The following is a 15,839-nucleotide window of genomic DNA, read 5'->3' as shown; positions in this document are numbered from 1 at the left end:
CCCAACATAAAACCAACTAGATTCAGAGTGAAAGGCTGACTATTTGTTCCATTATACCAGAGGTCTTCAAACTGGGGGGCGGCCCCCCCTGGGGGGGGCATAACTGATCTCAGAAGGTGCACCAGTCTCTGGCCAAGAGAAGCATCATGCTTTGTTTTGAGTGTTAAAAACATGAGCAGCAGTAAGCCATTTTGTAAAGGGCCTTCACTAACAAACTTTGTCATGTATATCCTGACTGGGAGAATATGTAAAAAGGGGTAACAGAGCTGAAATGCAAAGTTTAAATATGTTTAGAAATATTTAAACCTTGCCAAATTAGCAGCATAAGTGTAAAAAAATTGAGGGGGGCCCGAAGATTTTATTTTTTTTACAGGGGTGGCAGCATTAAGAAGTTTGAAGACCTCTGCATTAGACTCAGAGAGGACAAAGTGCACATGTCCACCTGAACATAGCAGTGTAGCATTGGATACCCAGTTATACCCGTGTGGTATAATGTAAATCTGAGATACATAATGTCCATATAGCCCTTCTAAAATCTTAATGACTCAACACAGATTTGCTTCTATGAAAATGCTCATAGATCTGAAATCCGTGACTGGTTGTGGCTCGACCTTTGATCTTATCAAAACAAACATACATTTGATGTCTTTTCGTGTGATGTTTGTAGAGCCAATGTGCACTCAAAGGAGCATCTTGGAGCTGAGAATCACAGACGAGGGAATTACAAATACAAAGCAGCAAGTAGCGTTGCTAAGAACAGCCAAACAATTGTGTTTGGGGGTCCTCCTGGGAAAAGATGGCCTTGAATGCAAAACATATTCATAGAATACACACATTAAACAGAGAAGGGGGTAGCAGAGATAGGCTGGCCTGCTTGCAGGAATGAGCCCAAAGAGCAACACACACCCTTCTGAAACACTTGTTCCGTGTGCTCTTTTAATAAGCCTTAACTCACTGTATGAAGAAATAACTCTGAATATCTGTTTAGCATTAGGATGAGGCATGTGGAACAGGTTTCTGAGTACACTGAGCACGAGGGGTGCAAATGAATAATAAAACGTGTTGCCGGAAGCAGGAGATGTGGCCTTGTGGCGAGAACTGCAGAGCTTGGAATGTGGAGACTCTGGCTCAGGGCCTCGGGCCTTGACTCAACATCATATGATTCTGGGCAAATCATTACTTTCCGTGTCTTAAAAAGAAAAAAAGGTAATTTATGAAAAGTATTTGTGTTATCCTCCGTGATGTCTCCCAGCTTCCAATGCAGGGTCCCATGGGAAGCAAAGACGGAGCCTTGTCTTCCCATGGGAGTGTTTGTGAAGGGGAAGAATGACGTGGCAGGACAGGATAAGTTTAACAATAGGCAGGGGAGGGGTTTAAGAATAGTTTTTAAATGAACGCAGAGAGAGGCTTAACCTTGCAGGCCTTATTGTGTTCATGGGCCTGCCCACTCGTGATGTTGGTGGAATCTGAGGCGGTGCATAACGCTTTGCGCAGGATTGGTGCAGTGGGCCGCGCAGACTTGCTGCGGCTGGGTGTGCTGGCCCAGGCCTGGGTCGGCCCCTCGTAAGTGCTGCGGCCTGCCCTTGGCGGCGTGGCCGCTGCAGTTGTGGCATGCTCCTCGCTGCAAGGTAAGCTCAGGAAGAAGGGTGGGGGTGGGCGGGGCCAAATTGTGTCCCTGACAGAGGCCCGTTATCCGCTCCGAGGGCGCCGGAGTAGCTTGCCAGCCCCTGACCAGTGGGTCACATGTGCTTCAGGCTCGCCGGAGCATTTCTTAGAGGCAGACATGAAGGCCCACCCGCTCGTACTGAGCAGGGAGGGGCAAGCAGTGCAGGGGGAGCGAGCAGCAGGGCAGGAGGGTGGGGGGCACCCCCAGGGGGAGCCTGAAATTTAATGGCGAGCAGAAGGTGTCCCTGGTGGACCCTTGTCCAATACTTCACAGTGGTGAGGAGAGGGGCGGCTGCCCCACCTGCTGACTGTGTGCATGGTCGCATTGATGTGGGCAGAGGCCCCCGGGATGGGTGTTCGCGGGTGGGTGGGAGCAGGGGGGTCAGGCTACCTAACAAGTTCACAAGTGGCAGGCCTGCAACCTGGAGGCTAAGATTAGGGAGCAGCGGAGGCTGGTCCAGGAGACAGAGGAGAGGTGGGAGGGGATGTACAGGGAGATTGAGGCTCAGGCAGAGATGGGGGGGCATGCTAAGAAGGTGAAGGGCGCCTTGGGTGAGGGGGAGAGCGCGGGTGGCTCAGCAGGGAGCTCTGGTCGCTGGGTTTGGGTGTCTGTGGAAGATTTTGGGGGTCCTGAGGACAGAGAGGCTACTGCAGCCAGTGGGGTCTACTGCGCAGGGGGCCTGCATGGTCAGAGCGATGCTGCGGTGAGCAGAGGGGCAAGGTCAGCTACTGAGTCTGGCAAGATGTTGGAGACCCCAACGGGGCGCACAACGGCCCACGGACGTTAAGCAGAAAGCACTAGGGGGTCTTCAGTGGCCTTCCTACTTCGGGGGATCATATACAGCGCATGGTGAGCACCCAGCGATGGCTGGGGGATCAGGGGCTGGGAGTGTCCTTCCTTTTTCTGCTGAACTATCTGAGAGGGGGTTGTGTGATGTGGAGGATGCTTTGGAGATGGATTATGATGAGGGGAGCAATGAATGGGAGGAAGGTGAGGTGCATGATGAGGATGAAGGGCACTTGCTGGATCTGAGCGTCCGGGGAAAAGGGGGAACAAAGACTTCTGAGTTGCTGTTTTGCAGAAGTCAGGTGCGAACCAAGTGGCTGGCTCAGCGCAACAGAGGGAGTCAACCTCGTGAAAGGCTTCAGAGAGGATGGACCGCAGCTGGTTGCCTCAAGTTAAGAGTGACTGGTGGTCAGTGTGGGAGCCTGGGATGGCTGGCTCACACAGGAGGGGCACAGGTCTGTGGGAGTGGGGTAGGGGAGGGTTGATGAAAGGGATGTTCAATCGAAGGGGGCATCTGAAGCGTGCCCAAAGGGTAGTGCCGATGATGGCAGTACCAAAGTGGGGTTGAGATGCTTGCAGCCTTTGAGAAGGTGGGGAGACAAGGAGGACACTGAGGATGGCTCGCACAAGAAGCGGTTACCTTACATGGGGTTGGCCATGCCACTGTGGTCCCACATGGCTGAAAAGACCAAAAAGCGAATCGGGAGACATTAGTATGTGGACGGCTTTAAGCTCTTACTCAGGGATATACAGACCAAGTAGGGTTCTAAGGAGAAGGCGTGGGAGCTAACTAGGCGGCCCAGGGTGCACATCACCATGGATAATTGCACGTAGCCTTCCTGAGCATATATTTTGAGAAATTTGCTGACAGGGCCATTGCCTTATTTAAATATATGGACATATTTCGCAAAGCGAAGTTACATTTTGGTGGCTATGCTTGGCTCAGCTATGATGAGGAGTTCCAGGCCAGGGTCATACTTGACTCTGAGAAGCCTTGGGGGAATGTGGACTCGGAACTGTGGATGCAGTGGATGTCCTCCACCCAATCTTCAGCTTCTACCCACACAGCCAGAGATCTGCCCATTACTTACAAGCCATTTCAGCCACGTCCTGCCAGGCACGGGGCGGGACCCACTCCGAAACCAGCAGGCACGAATGTGTGGTCCTGTTGGAACTTCAACAAGGGGGTTTGTTTGCGGTATCCCTGCAGGTTCAAACACGAGTGCTCCAAATGTAGGAGTAGGCACCCCGTCACTCATGCTGGTGAGCCCCTCTGAACAGTGGAGGGCTCTAATTTGGAGCCAGACGCGGTTGGGGGGAGATACAACTTCATTGAACGAGAGATGAGGTGCTCAAATTTGGGGCACATGCGGAAATGTGAAAGCATTTCATCCAGATAGAATTCATCAACCACCCCCTCCCTCGTCGTCTGTTTGTATGACCTGGAATTATCGTCATACTAGACACTTTGCATACTAAACCGTATTCAGCCGTGAACAAGTCGCATGTAAAAAACTACTAAAGGCGACGAAACACGTGTTGGCTTGGGAACGTTTTGAAGACTGTGAAATACATTTTGAGAAAAGAATATTAAACCGAAGAAACTCAAAAGAAAGAGACGAAGATCTACTTGTGTTATTTGTTTATGTATATTCTAACTGTTTTGACCTTGATTTAACGTGTGCTTGGGTACCCTTATCTTGACTCTATGTGGTCTGACCGCAGTTTTTAGGGAGGCTGGTGGTTCTCCCCTACCCTCTAGCACCGTCACTGATTCATGAAGTTTACATATATCAGGTGTACTCACCATAAGCGCCTATCATCTATTATAAATACCACTGTGCAAAACGTTAACTACCGAACAGTGGAGGGCTGCCAAAGGATGGGATCTCAGGGCCCTCCTGGGCCAAAAGGCTCCTATGCCAATTAGGCTGGGAGCGCTGTTATCGTGGCTTGCTCTTTATCTAGACAGAGAAGCGGCTTTGAGACTAGAATGGGTTTTCCGGGAAGGTTTCAGGGTGGGATACCAAGGTCCTAGGGCCAGGAGGTGGGCTGACAGCTTGCGGTCAGCCAAGGCTGCCCCCAGTGTGGTGTCTGATAAGCTTCAGTGGGCGATTGAGGAAGGCAGGATTGTGGGTCCTTTTGAGCATTGGCCTCTGCGAGACCTGATTGTGTCGCCTCTTGGGGTGGTCTCGAAGAAACAACCAGGGGAATTTTGCCTGTTGCATCATTTGGTTGTGGCTGGAGGGGTCATTGGTAAATGACTTCATTGCTGCCGAGGACATGAGGGTGGAATATGCCTCTGTTGATGATGCAATCAGGTTGGTCAGGAGTTGTGGTACAGGATCTGAGCTGATGGAATGTGACATCAAGTCAGTTTTCCGGCTTCTGCCCGTACACCCAGAGGATTTCCCCTTGCTGGCGATGCAACTGAATGGGGAAATCTACGTGGACAGAATTTTGCCAATGGGCTGTGCGATCTCCGGTGCTGTTTTTGAAGCTTTGAGCACTTTCTTGCAACGGGTCTTTGTGAGGGACAGTGGACACCAGGCTGTATCTTACTATCTAGATTATATCCTTTTTGTGAGTGTAGTGGAGTCTGGGGAGTGTCTGCCGGTGCTGAGGAGGTTTGAGATAATGGCAGCAGAGTTTGGGGTTCCTTTGGTGCCCGTGAAGACAACGGGTCCCTCTATGGTCTAGACCTTCTTGGGAATTGAGTTCAACTCGGTGCACATGATGGCCCTGATGTGCAGGCCCAAGGTGAGGGAGATCCAGGCATTCCTGGAGGAGGTTCTGAAAATGAGGAAACTGGAGCTCCAGGGGGAGCAAAAGTTGTTTGCATTGCATTGTGTTTCTGAACATTGCCTACAGGGCAGTGCAGGATGACAGGACCTTTTGCAGGCGACTGGGTTTGGCCATGGTATGGGTATTCAGCCACACCATGAGATTCAGATTTCCATGGGTGAGGGCGGACTTGAGGGCTTGGATACCCTTTTTGCAGGAATTCAATGGAGTCTCCATGCTCTTTCTGGATGAGGACATGGTATGGCAAATTCAGATTTTTTCTGATGAGTCTGAGGCTCATGGCTTCTGGCTGTTTTGGGATGGTTGCTGGTGCACTGAGGCTTGGCTGGCAGCATGGTTGTCTGAGGGACGGAGCATTGCCTTTTTGGAATTCTTTCCATTGGTGGCGTTGGCTGTTTGGTGAACTGAGTTTGCGAACAGTACAGTGCTTTTCCACGCGGACAACATGACTGTGGTGAGCCTTGTTAACAAACAGAGGGCGAGGGATTTGAGGGTGTTGTATTCGCTGCGCAGGTTCATGTTGTTTTGCCTGCAGCTGAACATTGTGTTTTATGCTATGCATGTGACTGGGGTCAACAACTCGATCGCTGATTCCTTGTCTCATTCACAGTGGCAGTGCTTTCTCAATCTGGTACCGGGAGCAGAGGCTTACAAGACACCGGTCCCGGCGGACACTAGGGACTGGGGGGCATGAGAGCTTTTAGGCTGGCTGACAACTCAGTAGCTGCATCCACCAGGAAGAGTTAGCGGCTGGCGTGGAGTGAATTTATGTCTTTTGAGGGCTGCTCTAGCAGTTTGTCCCACGTGGACCGGAGGGCCCAGGAGAGTAGGGTCAGGTTTTGGCGTTGATTGATCGTGGTTTGTGACCTGCCACCATAGCGGGAAAGCTGGCCTGGTTATCCTTCTATGGCAAGCTGTAGTGGGGTTTTGATCCTACACAGGATGACATGTTGGGTAAAGTCCTGAAATGGTAGGGGGGAATGGGAGGGGAGGGGTAGACAGCCGAGGGAAGCTTTTACGTTTGAACTGTTGGTTGATTTGTTGCGGGATCTGCCTGAATGTTGTGGGTACCGTTTTGAGTTTGCCCTGTTTCACCTGATTATGATCTGGATGTTCTTTGGTGCCTTTTGTGTATCTGAACTGATGGGCCTGAGGAAAGAAAAGGAGGTTTTGTGTGGAGAGGTGCGTCTTGAGGGAGACAGGTTGGGTATCTGGTTGAGGAAGTCTAAGATTGATCAGCCGGGTAAGGGAAAGTGGTCTGGCTGCTGGAAGGAGGTAGTTTGGAAGCATGCCCGGTGCGGGAATGGCGGGATTTGTCTGATTGGCCGTGGCCCTGGCGGGTGGAGATTTTCTGCCATGAGGATGGGACCAGACTCACGTCCTTTCAGCTTCTGATTGTGCTGCGCATGGCTTTGGGCTGTCTGTGCAGGGATCCTGCTTTCTATGGGACTCATTCTTTCCTTATTGGGGCGGTGACTGCTGTGGCACATTTAGGTTAGGATTGGTCACAAATCCGGGTGATTGGCAGATGGAAATCCAGGTTGCTGTGAGAGATATGTGCGCCAGTGAGTGTGAGGTGTTGATGTGCAGGGGGTTTTCTTCTCTGTTGGGTTGTGGGTTCTTTCTGATAATGTTTTTCCTTTGTCCTTAGGGTGCATAAGTTTCCCTGGGAGCTAAAAGACAGTCACATGGTTGGTTGGACATTCCTTTATTCACTGCATGCCAGATTTATGGGCAAAACCTGGGATTGCCACGCAGTCGGCATGGGGTGCTCTGGTGGGGGAAGAGTAGGATGAGATGGGCTACTTTGCTACCATTCCTAGCGACCGTGGTTCCCAAAAGTGGGTATCCGGACATGCTAATGCTTCATCTTGGAGAAAATGGCTTAGTGCAACTCTCTGGACTCGCCTTCCTGCCACACATGCATAGGGACTTGGTTTTGATTCAACAGTGCTTGGCTAGTGGCAGCATCATCTGGACTGAGCTTTTGCCCAGGAGAAATTGGGGAAGGACCTTGAAATGTGGGGCCATGGATAGGGCCCATAGAAAGCTGAATTGGGCAATGAGAGTTTTTTGTGGTGCTCATGGCATTTCCACCATGTCTCACTAGGGGATTCTGGAAAGTGAGGCTGTCTTATTCCATGCATATGGCAAACATCTGTCTGAAATGGGCAATGCATACTACATGATGGAGGTGCATGATTTGCAGGCGCATTTATGGCGTGAGGCAATTTAGTGTCATGGATTGCATTGTGTTTGCTGGTTGCAGTAGGGTTCGTTTGTGGGGCAGCAAAATGCCTTTCAGGGTTTGTGCTGGTTGGCAGGAGAGTGGGGGGTGGAGAGTGAGATGTGGGCCTATCCACCCCTCGGGGGAAGGGGGTGTACACGGGGTAGTTTGACAGTATACAGGATGCCCTGGGATGTGGCAAGGAAGTGTTACATCGAAAGGAAGTTTGCGGAAGTAGGGAGAATGAGTCTATGGAGGGAAGGAGATTGTGGGACCAGGAGGTGTGAAGAGATGTGATGCAACTGGATGGGTGAAAGTTCTGGAAGGAAGAACAAAATGGGGAGATATGAGATTCTGTTATGATGTTATATGTTATGTATCCTGGCCTAATAAATGGCCTTTTGCACTACCTGGAGTGTCCAGTGGGATTACTTTACAAGCTAGGCTTGTGTTATGTATGTCAAATGCTTCATTGACCAGCATGGGGGTAGTAAACACTTAATAAATGCTGCAATACATATATATATCAACACATACACATATTTCCTGAAAAGGAAAGTACAAAAATTATCTGTAAGACACTTGCTTTAAACGCTGTAAACACTTGGACAACATTTTATATGTTATTCGGGGCACTAGAGTAGTCGCCAAGCATCCCACGGGGCGTTCAATAGAGACTCCGCCTCCTTTCAAAACTCTCTATGACTATACACATACACACAGCTAGCCAAGAACGTACCAAAATACTAAAGTGAGCAATCAGTTTACATGATATCAGTAATAAAAAAATGAACTAAAACAGACACATAGTAAAAGTATAGCCCCTTTCAAAATATAACACACAAATGTATGTAAAGCAACAGAGGTCGCATGGGGCTGCATGAGAGGTGAGCCACTTCCAATATACAAGGCAAAGTGCCACAGCAACTCCTCATCTCACAAATCAGTCATTAGCTCGCTCAAATTGTGCCTGTATGCATCAATGACCTACATACTTCTTTTTGACCCAAAGAAGTGGCCAATATTCCCTATGGAATGATTAGAATATGGTTATGTAATCATCATCAGAAATTAGATTTTACTAAGCCACACTTCATTGGCATAAACTATTACGAAACTGTTGTGGTTATTGCTATTTGAAAGATGATGTATGTCATCTCCTTCTAGAAGGATGAGAATGTAATTCAGGAGCTCAGTGCCTAGCGATGCAATGGATGTCCGTAGAATGGATAATTTGCCCTCTATTGGTTGGTGGTTACAGATGCTGAAAAAACTGGAGCAAAACTAACCTGAAGAAGTTTTCTCTTGTGGAAGAGAAACATAACACAGGTGACGAGTAGCCTGGAAGGAGACAGGCATTCACTGTCAACCTCTCCTAGTGCGTGATCCCGTGACGAAGACACTAGCATGATAGGAGAGGTGAATGAGAGGTGTTGCACTGGCTGAGTGCTGTAGTCTTCAATCGATTGTGCTGCACCTCCAAAGGTACTTCTATATGCTCAAGAGCCACAAAATCTAATTGGAAGGGCACAGGTCATTGGATTTGGGGGCACATGATCCTGATCAAGCTCAGAGTCGCAATTTCAGTTGGAGTGATGTCCACCATTGGAATTGCAAGCAAAGGTCCCAACCTGCTTGGGCGCTCCTTGCCTCTCAACCTGTGACATTAGTACACATGGGGGCAGATGTATCAAACATTTTTGAAGTCGCAAATGGGCAGATTCACAGAAACTGCCCGTTTGCGAATGCAAAAATTGCTTTTCCGATGCAGCAAAACTAATTTTGCGATTTGGTAACCTGTTACCGAATCGCAAAATGGGTTTGCGATTCAGTATTAGGAAGAGGCGTGTTTAGGGCGTCCCTTCCTAATATTGAATCGCATTGGTATGTATGAATGTTTTGTTACCGCATTTGCGGGCGCAAAACATTCGCATGTTACCACCTACTTCAAGTAGGTGGTAACCCATTTGCAAATGGAAAGGGGTCTCCAAGAGACCCCTTCCCCTTTGTGAATGTTTGTAAATCCATTTTTAAGAGCAGGCCTGCTCTTTAAAAATGAAAAGAAAACTTTTCATTTTTCGTTTTGTAAAGCATCTCGTTTTCCTTTAAGGAAAACGGGCTGCTTTACAAAAAAAAAAAGATTGCTTTATTTAAAAGCAATCACGGACATGGTGGTCTGCTGATCCCAGCAGGCCACCATCCCCGTGATTTTTGTGATTCGTCGGGGGTCGCTAATTGCGACCTACCTCATTAATATTCATGAGGTAGGTCATTTGTCACCCCCTAGGAATCGCAAAAGGTGTACTATACACCTTCATACATGGCATTTTGCGATTCTCTAATTGCGAAGCCTTGTGATTCGCAATTAGGGAATCTCAAATAATGATCTTGATACATCTGACCCATGGGTTCCACAACATATGTTGTGCGGCGTGCAGTAGCCATACCGGATTGGGAATTGTATTCTCCGCAGCGTACGTGAAGGTGTTCCAGATCCAGCGCAACCATAATATGGGAAAACAGATGGATTTTTGACAGTTTAAGCAACAACAACTCGGCACATAAATACAAGGTGGCTGAGGTAACATTCTTTTATTGAAAACCTCCTGTCTTTCTTTCAAAAAGAGGTGACCAATCGTTACCCTAAAAACAATGAAAATACTTTTGGATTCATATCTTCTTCCAATATGAAGGTGAAAAGTTTTCAGCAACCAGAAAGAAGGGTGTCCTTCTCCACAATCTAGGAGTTGAAGACAGAAACATATATACAAGTTTTAAGACCATATCAATTGGTAATGCTAAAGAGATGGGTTTGAGTTATCTGTACAAATGTTAGAGAAACATTTCATACTAGAATAAAAATAGTTCTAGAGCACCAAAAGTTAATTGTGGGGACCCGAGTAGAAGGTGAAAGCAATCAAAATTATGTTGTGTGACTGAGACCATTAACACATACTTGTGACTTTGGGCCCTTAACAAACTCGTTGATTAGGGACAAGCTGGTCTGCTGCACAAACAATTTTAGGGTTCAGGAATTTTTTTTGCAAAGAATTCTAATATGATATTGCAATTGATGAGCGTGTGGAAAGCACTAAGAGTTGGGTGTCAGTGAAGAGTGACAACAAAGTGTTTGAAATTAGCACGGCATTTGCAGAACTACCAAGAGTGTGAGTGAGACGGTACCAGTGCAGAAGATCAGTGTGGAAGGAATGTTTACCTACATCATCAAAGAAGTTAAGGAAATGAAACTAAAGTGTTACTCCTGCTCAGTCAGCAAACAGCTTAAGCAGTTATGCACGGAATTGCAGTTGTCTCAAATGCGGAAAAAAGGCCATTATGCAAGAGTCTGCAACGGAATAGATTCTGGAGTCTTGAGTCTTTTTCTGAGGAAGTGATCAAAATGGTGTAGGACAGTCTGATTAAATTGCTGGTGGTCTCATAGCTATCTAATTAGATTAGATGGAAAATAAATAGCGGTTTCAGAAGATTCAGGAGTCACCATACACCATGGTAGGTGATAAAAATTGGGAAAGAGAATTTGAACAAGATTCTCTTTTTTCCACCCAATATTAATCCAGTGTGTTAAAGTGGAGTGAAAATTGATGTTTTAGGTCATGCCATTATGAGAATTGAATTTTGTGATAAAGAGACTGTTTGTAAGGTTTACGTGGCTAATTGTGGTGACAACTTGTTAGGGTGGCATCACCAATGGGACGTGGGAATGAGATTGAAACCAAATGCACCTGAACAATTCATGCTGGTGGATGATGTTGTTGAACATGCTAACATTTACAAGGAATTTCCTGATGTTAAGCTATTGGATAAGAGATGAGAGATGAGACAGAATGAATTGCACCTGTTGCATTGGCAGACAAGGATGGAGGCAAGTAGATAAGAATATGTGTTGATCTAAGAGACCTCAACAAAAGAATATGGGTGGACCATCAACAACTACCTAATACATCAGAGGCATTGGCTGAGCTTGGGGGTGCTAAGGTGTTCAGTGTTATGGTCCTTTCTTCTACTTATCACCATGATGATCCTGAACTTCTGGCATTATTTGTTACACCACTGGGAGCTAACTGCTTTTTAAGGATGTCCTTTGGGTTGTGTCAGTGACAGAGTTCTTTCAGAAGACAAAGAATATAGCACTTGAGGGTCTTTTTCATGTTTTGTTCTTTCAAAATAATATATTGGTTTTTGGTAAGGATGTAGAGGACCATTATAATTCCTTGAAATTTGCTCTGCAGGGGTTGAATAAGGCTGGTCTCACCATGAGGAGGGAAAATGTAAATTTCATGCAACTGCAGTGCATTATTTAAGTCAGACCATATTTGGAGAAGGCATCAGACCTAAATTAGAGTTCCTTGAATCCAAATTGAAGGCACATTTACCCTAAGTGAAGGACCAACAGGCACATGCATCAACCACAAAACCGGTCGCAAACGGGCAGATTCTCAGAATCTGCCCCTTTGCGACCGGTATTTTTGCATTTGGGATGCATCATCCCAAATGCAAAAATCGCAATTTAAGGAATCTCAAAATAGCGATTGCTTAAATAGCGATTGCATTTAAGGAATCCCTAATTGAGATTCCTTAAATGCAATGCATTAAAGTTTAAAAAACAGCGATTTCGCTATTAGCGGGAGCAAATTACCATGAAGCCGGACTTCATGGTAATTTGCTAAAACTTAGAAAAATGCACTTATTTGCATTTTTCTAAGTTTCATGTTGCGCACACACATGCCCTTAGAGCATGTGTGTATGCAACATGTGTGCAGAGTTCAAATACATGGGTGCAATAGGGTGTCATTTTGACACCCTTGCACCCTAGAAATTGCGGGAGCAATTTGCGAGTACCTACTGGTACTCGCAAATTGCTCCCGCAATCTCCAATGCATTCCTATGGGCCTGGAGGCCCATAGGAATGAATGAGAAGCCATTCATTAATTGCGACTCGCAATTTGTGAGTCGCAATTAATGAATGTTAAGGAATCGGTATTTTAATAGCGATTCCTACATGCATAGGCTTTTGCGAGTCCTTAATTGCGATTCCTTAATGTTCGCAACTAAGGACTCGCAAAAGCTTTTCTTGATGCATGTGCCTGCAAGTGAATTCATTTATAGCACAATTTTATTGCTATTTTTTCAAATGTTACACAATCAATAAGGTCATTATTTAAAAAGGCAACCAAGTTAGACCAGACTGATGAGTGTAATGTGGCATTTGTATCCACCAAAGCTATCATTAGTAACATGCCTATGTTAGGTCAAAAAAACTGTGTTAATGACAGATCCTAGCCATTCTTCCACAAATTGTGGATGGCGAAGAGAAGGTGTTTGCCTTTCTATCATGCTCCCTCAAAGGTGCTGAGAAACATTACTCAGTATTAGAGAGGGAGGCCCTAGCCTGTTCATGGGCCATACATGATTTTAAATTCTATTTGTCGGGCCTACCATTCATTGTAAGGAAAGATCATAGACTGCTAATTCATCTTTCCGAGTTGAAAAACAAGGTGGTAGATGCTTGTCGCATCTGCCCATTGAGGGAGACAATGAAAGGGTCAGAATTTTGTGCATGAGAGTGGCATCAACGAAGATGAATGGAGATTGGCAAGAGTGAATAATGAAGGAGAGAAGACCCTTGATGACTTTGGGGTTAAATGGTGTCCTGCTTACAAAAACCTCCCTGAAACTTTGAACGGTTTTGGAGTGTGAAGAAAGAATTGAGCTGGTTGAGAGGAGAACTTCTCAGAGGCTTGAGTTGTGGTGCCCTGTGGGAGCACTGGGTGGATATATAGGCGCGGATGCTGAATAGAGTTCTTATTGTTGCTTTTTATTTGAAACTTGATATAAAGAATAAAGTATTTTGACACATTTGGGCCAATGTGGATCAGTTCTGTAACAATCCTTGTGGGTTTTCCTTCTATCTTCCAGATGATTCTTACTCCACGATGGCGCCACCCAGAGACTCAAATGACATAAGAAATAGTAGCAGTAAGAAGTAGTTCAGAAAATACGTCTTTCCTTATCTATCACCACACCCTTTTGGTGATTTCTTGTGAGAGAGAGGGGTTTTATTTGTGAGAGGGGAGTATCGTGCCTGGGGAAGAACAGCATGCACCTTTCTGGACCAACAGGTTTATTGGAAGTTTACCCCTAGTAACAGAACCCTTATCAATTCCTTTCCTTAAAAGATACGGAGTGTAAAACTGGGTTAACCTCACCCAGCCTTTATAGAGTTGGTCCTTGTCCCCCTCCTCAAGACTGGATAAAGGGATATTATTATCTACTTGGCTCGTAACCTGACTCTGGAATTAGCCATGGGTCTCCCTGTGTAGCCTACATATTTCCTTAAAACTCCCTTGTTATGGCGGTTGTAAAAAGATTACACTGTACTCTCTCCTCACCATGACCTGTTTCCCCCCTTCCAGCCCCAACACACATCCCACTGCCCCGTTATAACTTACCTGCTATGCCACAACTCTCCTGAGTTGTAGCTCCTATCCAGCATCCTCAAGTGGGGTCCACCACTCCTCGTTCCAGGAGTTGGGCGCCTCTTCCTGATCAGCGTCATCCTATAACTCGTCAACAGCTCTGGATGACATCTTGCTTCTCTGGTCCTGATTCTTGTTCTCTCCTCACTTTTCTTTCTTACTGAGTCGGCGTCCTTTTCTCCTCCTCCTTTGACCCGTGATCAGTGGTGTAGCAAGGTTAGGTGGTACCCAGTAAGGGAAATTTTTTGTCACCCCCGGCTTGACAAAATGGCAAAAATATGTCTTTAAAACACATGTTTGTGCCATTTTGTCACCCCCGTCAGTGATGACACCTGGGGCGACCCGCACCCACTTCACCCACGTTCCTATGCCACTGCTTGTGATTAGCTCTTGATCGTAGTGACTCCATCTTTCTGTCCAAAATAATGATAGTCCTTCATTAGTGTTGTTGGATTACATTTGGTGGTAGTCCTTTCTCTTTTTGCCTTACAGACATGGTGTTGGTTTGGGGAGTCGGCTGTGTGGACTGCAGGATGAGTATACAGTAAGTAGGTGGGGTTGGGGGGAATTTCCTCACATGCCCTCTACAGTACTGAGAGAGAAAATTGTTAACTTGGCTTATGAAGCACATCTATAGAGGAATCTCACCAAAGCTATGGTGGCAGAAATATATTGTGGGTTTGATCACCAAATGGAGGAGGAGCTAAAGGTTGTAATATTTGTGCAAGGAACGACAAAGGTAGTATTTAACAGCATTTGAAGCACCACTTTCTCCAGTTGAAATTCTGGTAGAATTTAGGTTTATATTTTATGAGTCCATTTGATCTAGTATTTCCCAATTAATGCTCTGTGATATTTTCGGTGACTGCACTTCAAAGTGGATTATAATCAAGTACGTGAACTCAATCAACACACGCGTAGAAATATAGTTGTTTTTTTTATTATTTATCTTTTATTATTTTTATTAAAGAATACAATCGCAACCGCTGTTACAGGGTTAGCATCGAATGTGTAGTAGTCGTTTATACATTGGTGTTTATATAGCTAGCCCCTTCTGTCTATATTTTGAGAGCGAAAGTAAGGCAAGAAGGAAAGGACAGAAAAATTAGTGATGAAGAAAAAGAGGTATAGGACAGGCACAAAGAAAGAAACAGTCGCTGTACATTAGTTTTGACATCAGCTATACATTACACCTGACACACTTTAGTTTTTAAAGGAGGAGTTGTCCTGTGAAGGTGTCCCTAACCACTAAAGCACTGACATTAGGGTGCAGTTGACCTTCCTGGATATAAAAGAATTCCTGAAGTCTATTCAAAGTGTATTTGAGAACAGCGATGTACTCTTCCCGAGTTAATGGCCTTGTCGGACACATGAATAGAATGGCTCAAAGGGCAGTTGATCTGAAAGTAGCTCTTTCTGAGATACTTTGCGACACGTGGTGGGCACATCACAATGCTCCTACTAATGTGATATCTAAATCCCTGTTATTGTGTTTGAGTGGTAGTGTTGGTAATACAAAAATGAATACTGATTGGATGGATGGAGGAAAACGTGAGGAGGTTACTGGATGGAAAGGATTCTCCTTTGAGAAGGCAGGACTGTCACAAAAAATACAAACATTGACATGATCTAAACATATGAGTTTAACACCAACAGTGAAAAGTTGGAAATACTGTGCTTATAAAGTGATATGGATCTGGGTTCATGAGAAAAGGAAAATCCATCTTTACAGGACTCCATGTGATTCAGGAAGTTAAAAAGAATGTAACTGTATTAGGCAACAATGGTGTGGGGAGCATGTCATGAGATGGAATGGCACCACTAGCTCAGGCAGACATGCCATCTCATAAGAGAACCC

At 45.9% G+C, this 15,839-nt stretch overlaps 1 long non-coding RNA gene across 2 annotated transcripts in view; it reads left to right on the top strand.

Moving 5' to 3' along the window:
• Positions 1–1,491: 1,491 nt before the first annotated feature.
• The window catches only part of LOC146821419 (uncharacterized), a 29,250-nt gene continuing 14,902 nt past the window's right edge, over positions 1,492–15,839 (top strand). For both annotated transcript variants that reach the window (XR_014962711.1, XR_014962710.1), the window contains exon 1: positions 1,492–1,628. This is a non-coding gene — a long non-coding RNA (uncharacterized LOC146821419). The remainder of the gene's footprint in view (positions 1,629–15,839) is intronic.

The sequence above is a fragment of the Triturus cristatus genome, chromosome 6, assembly GCF_964204655.1.
Source record: "Triturus cristatus chromosome 6, aTriCri1.1, whole genome shotgun sequence".
Classification (NCBI taxonomy): Eukaryota; Metazoa; Chordata; class Amphibia; order Caudata; family Salamandridae; genus Triturus; species Triturus cristatus.
This window is presented reverse-complemented; position numbering and strand designations above follow the sequence as displayed.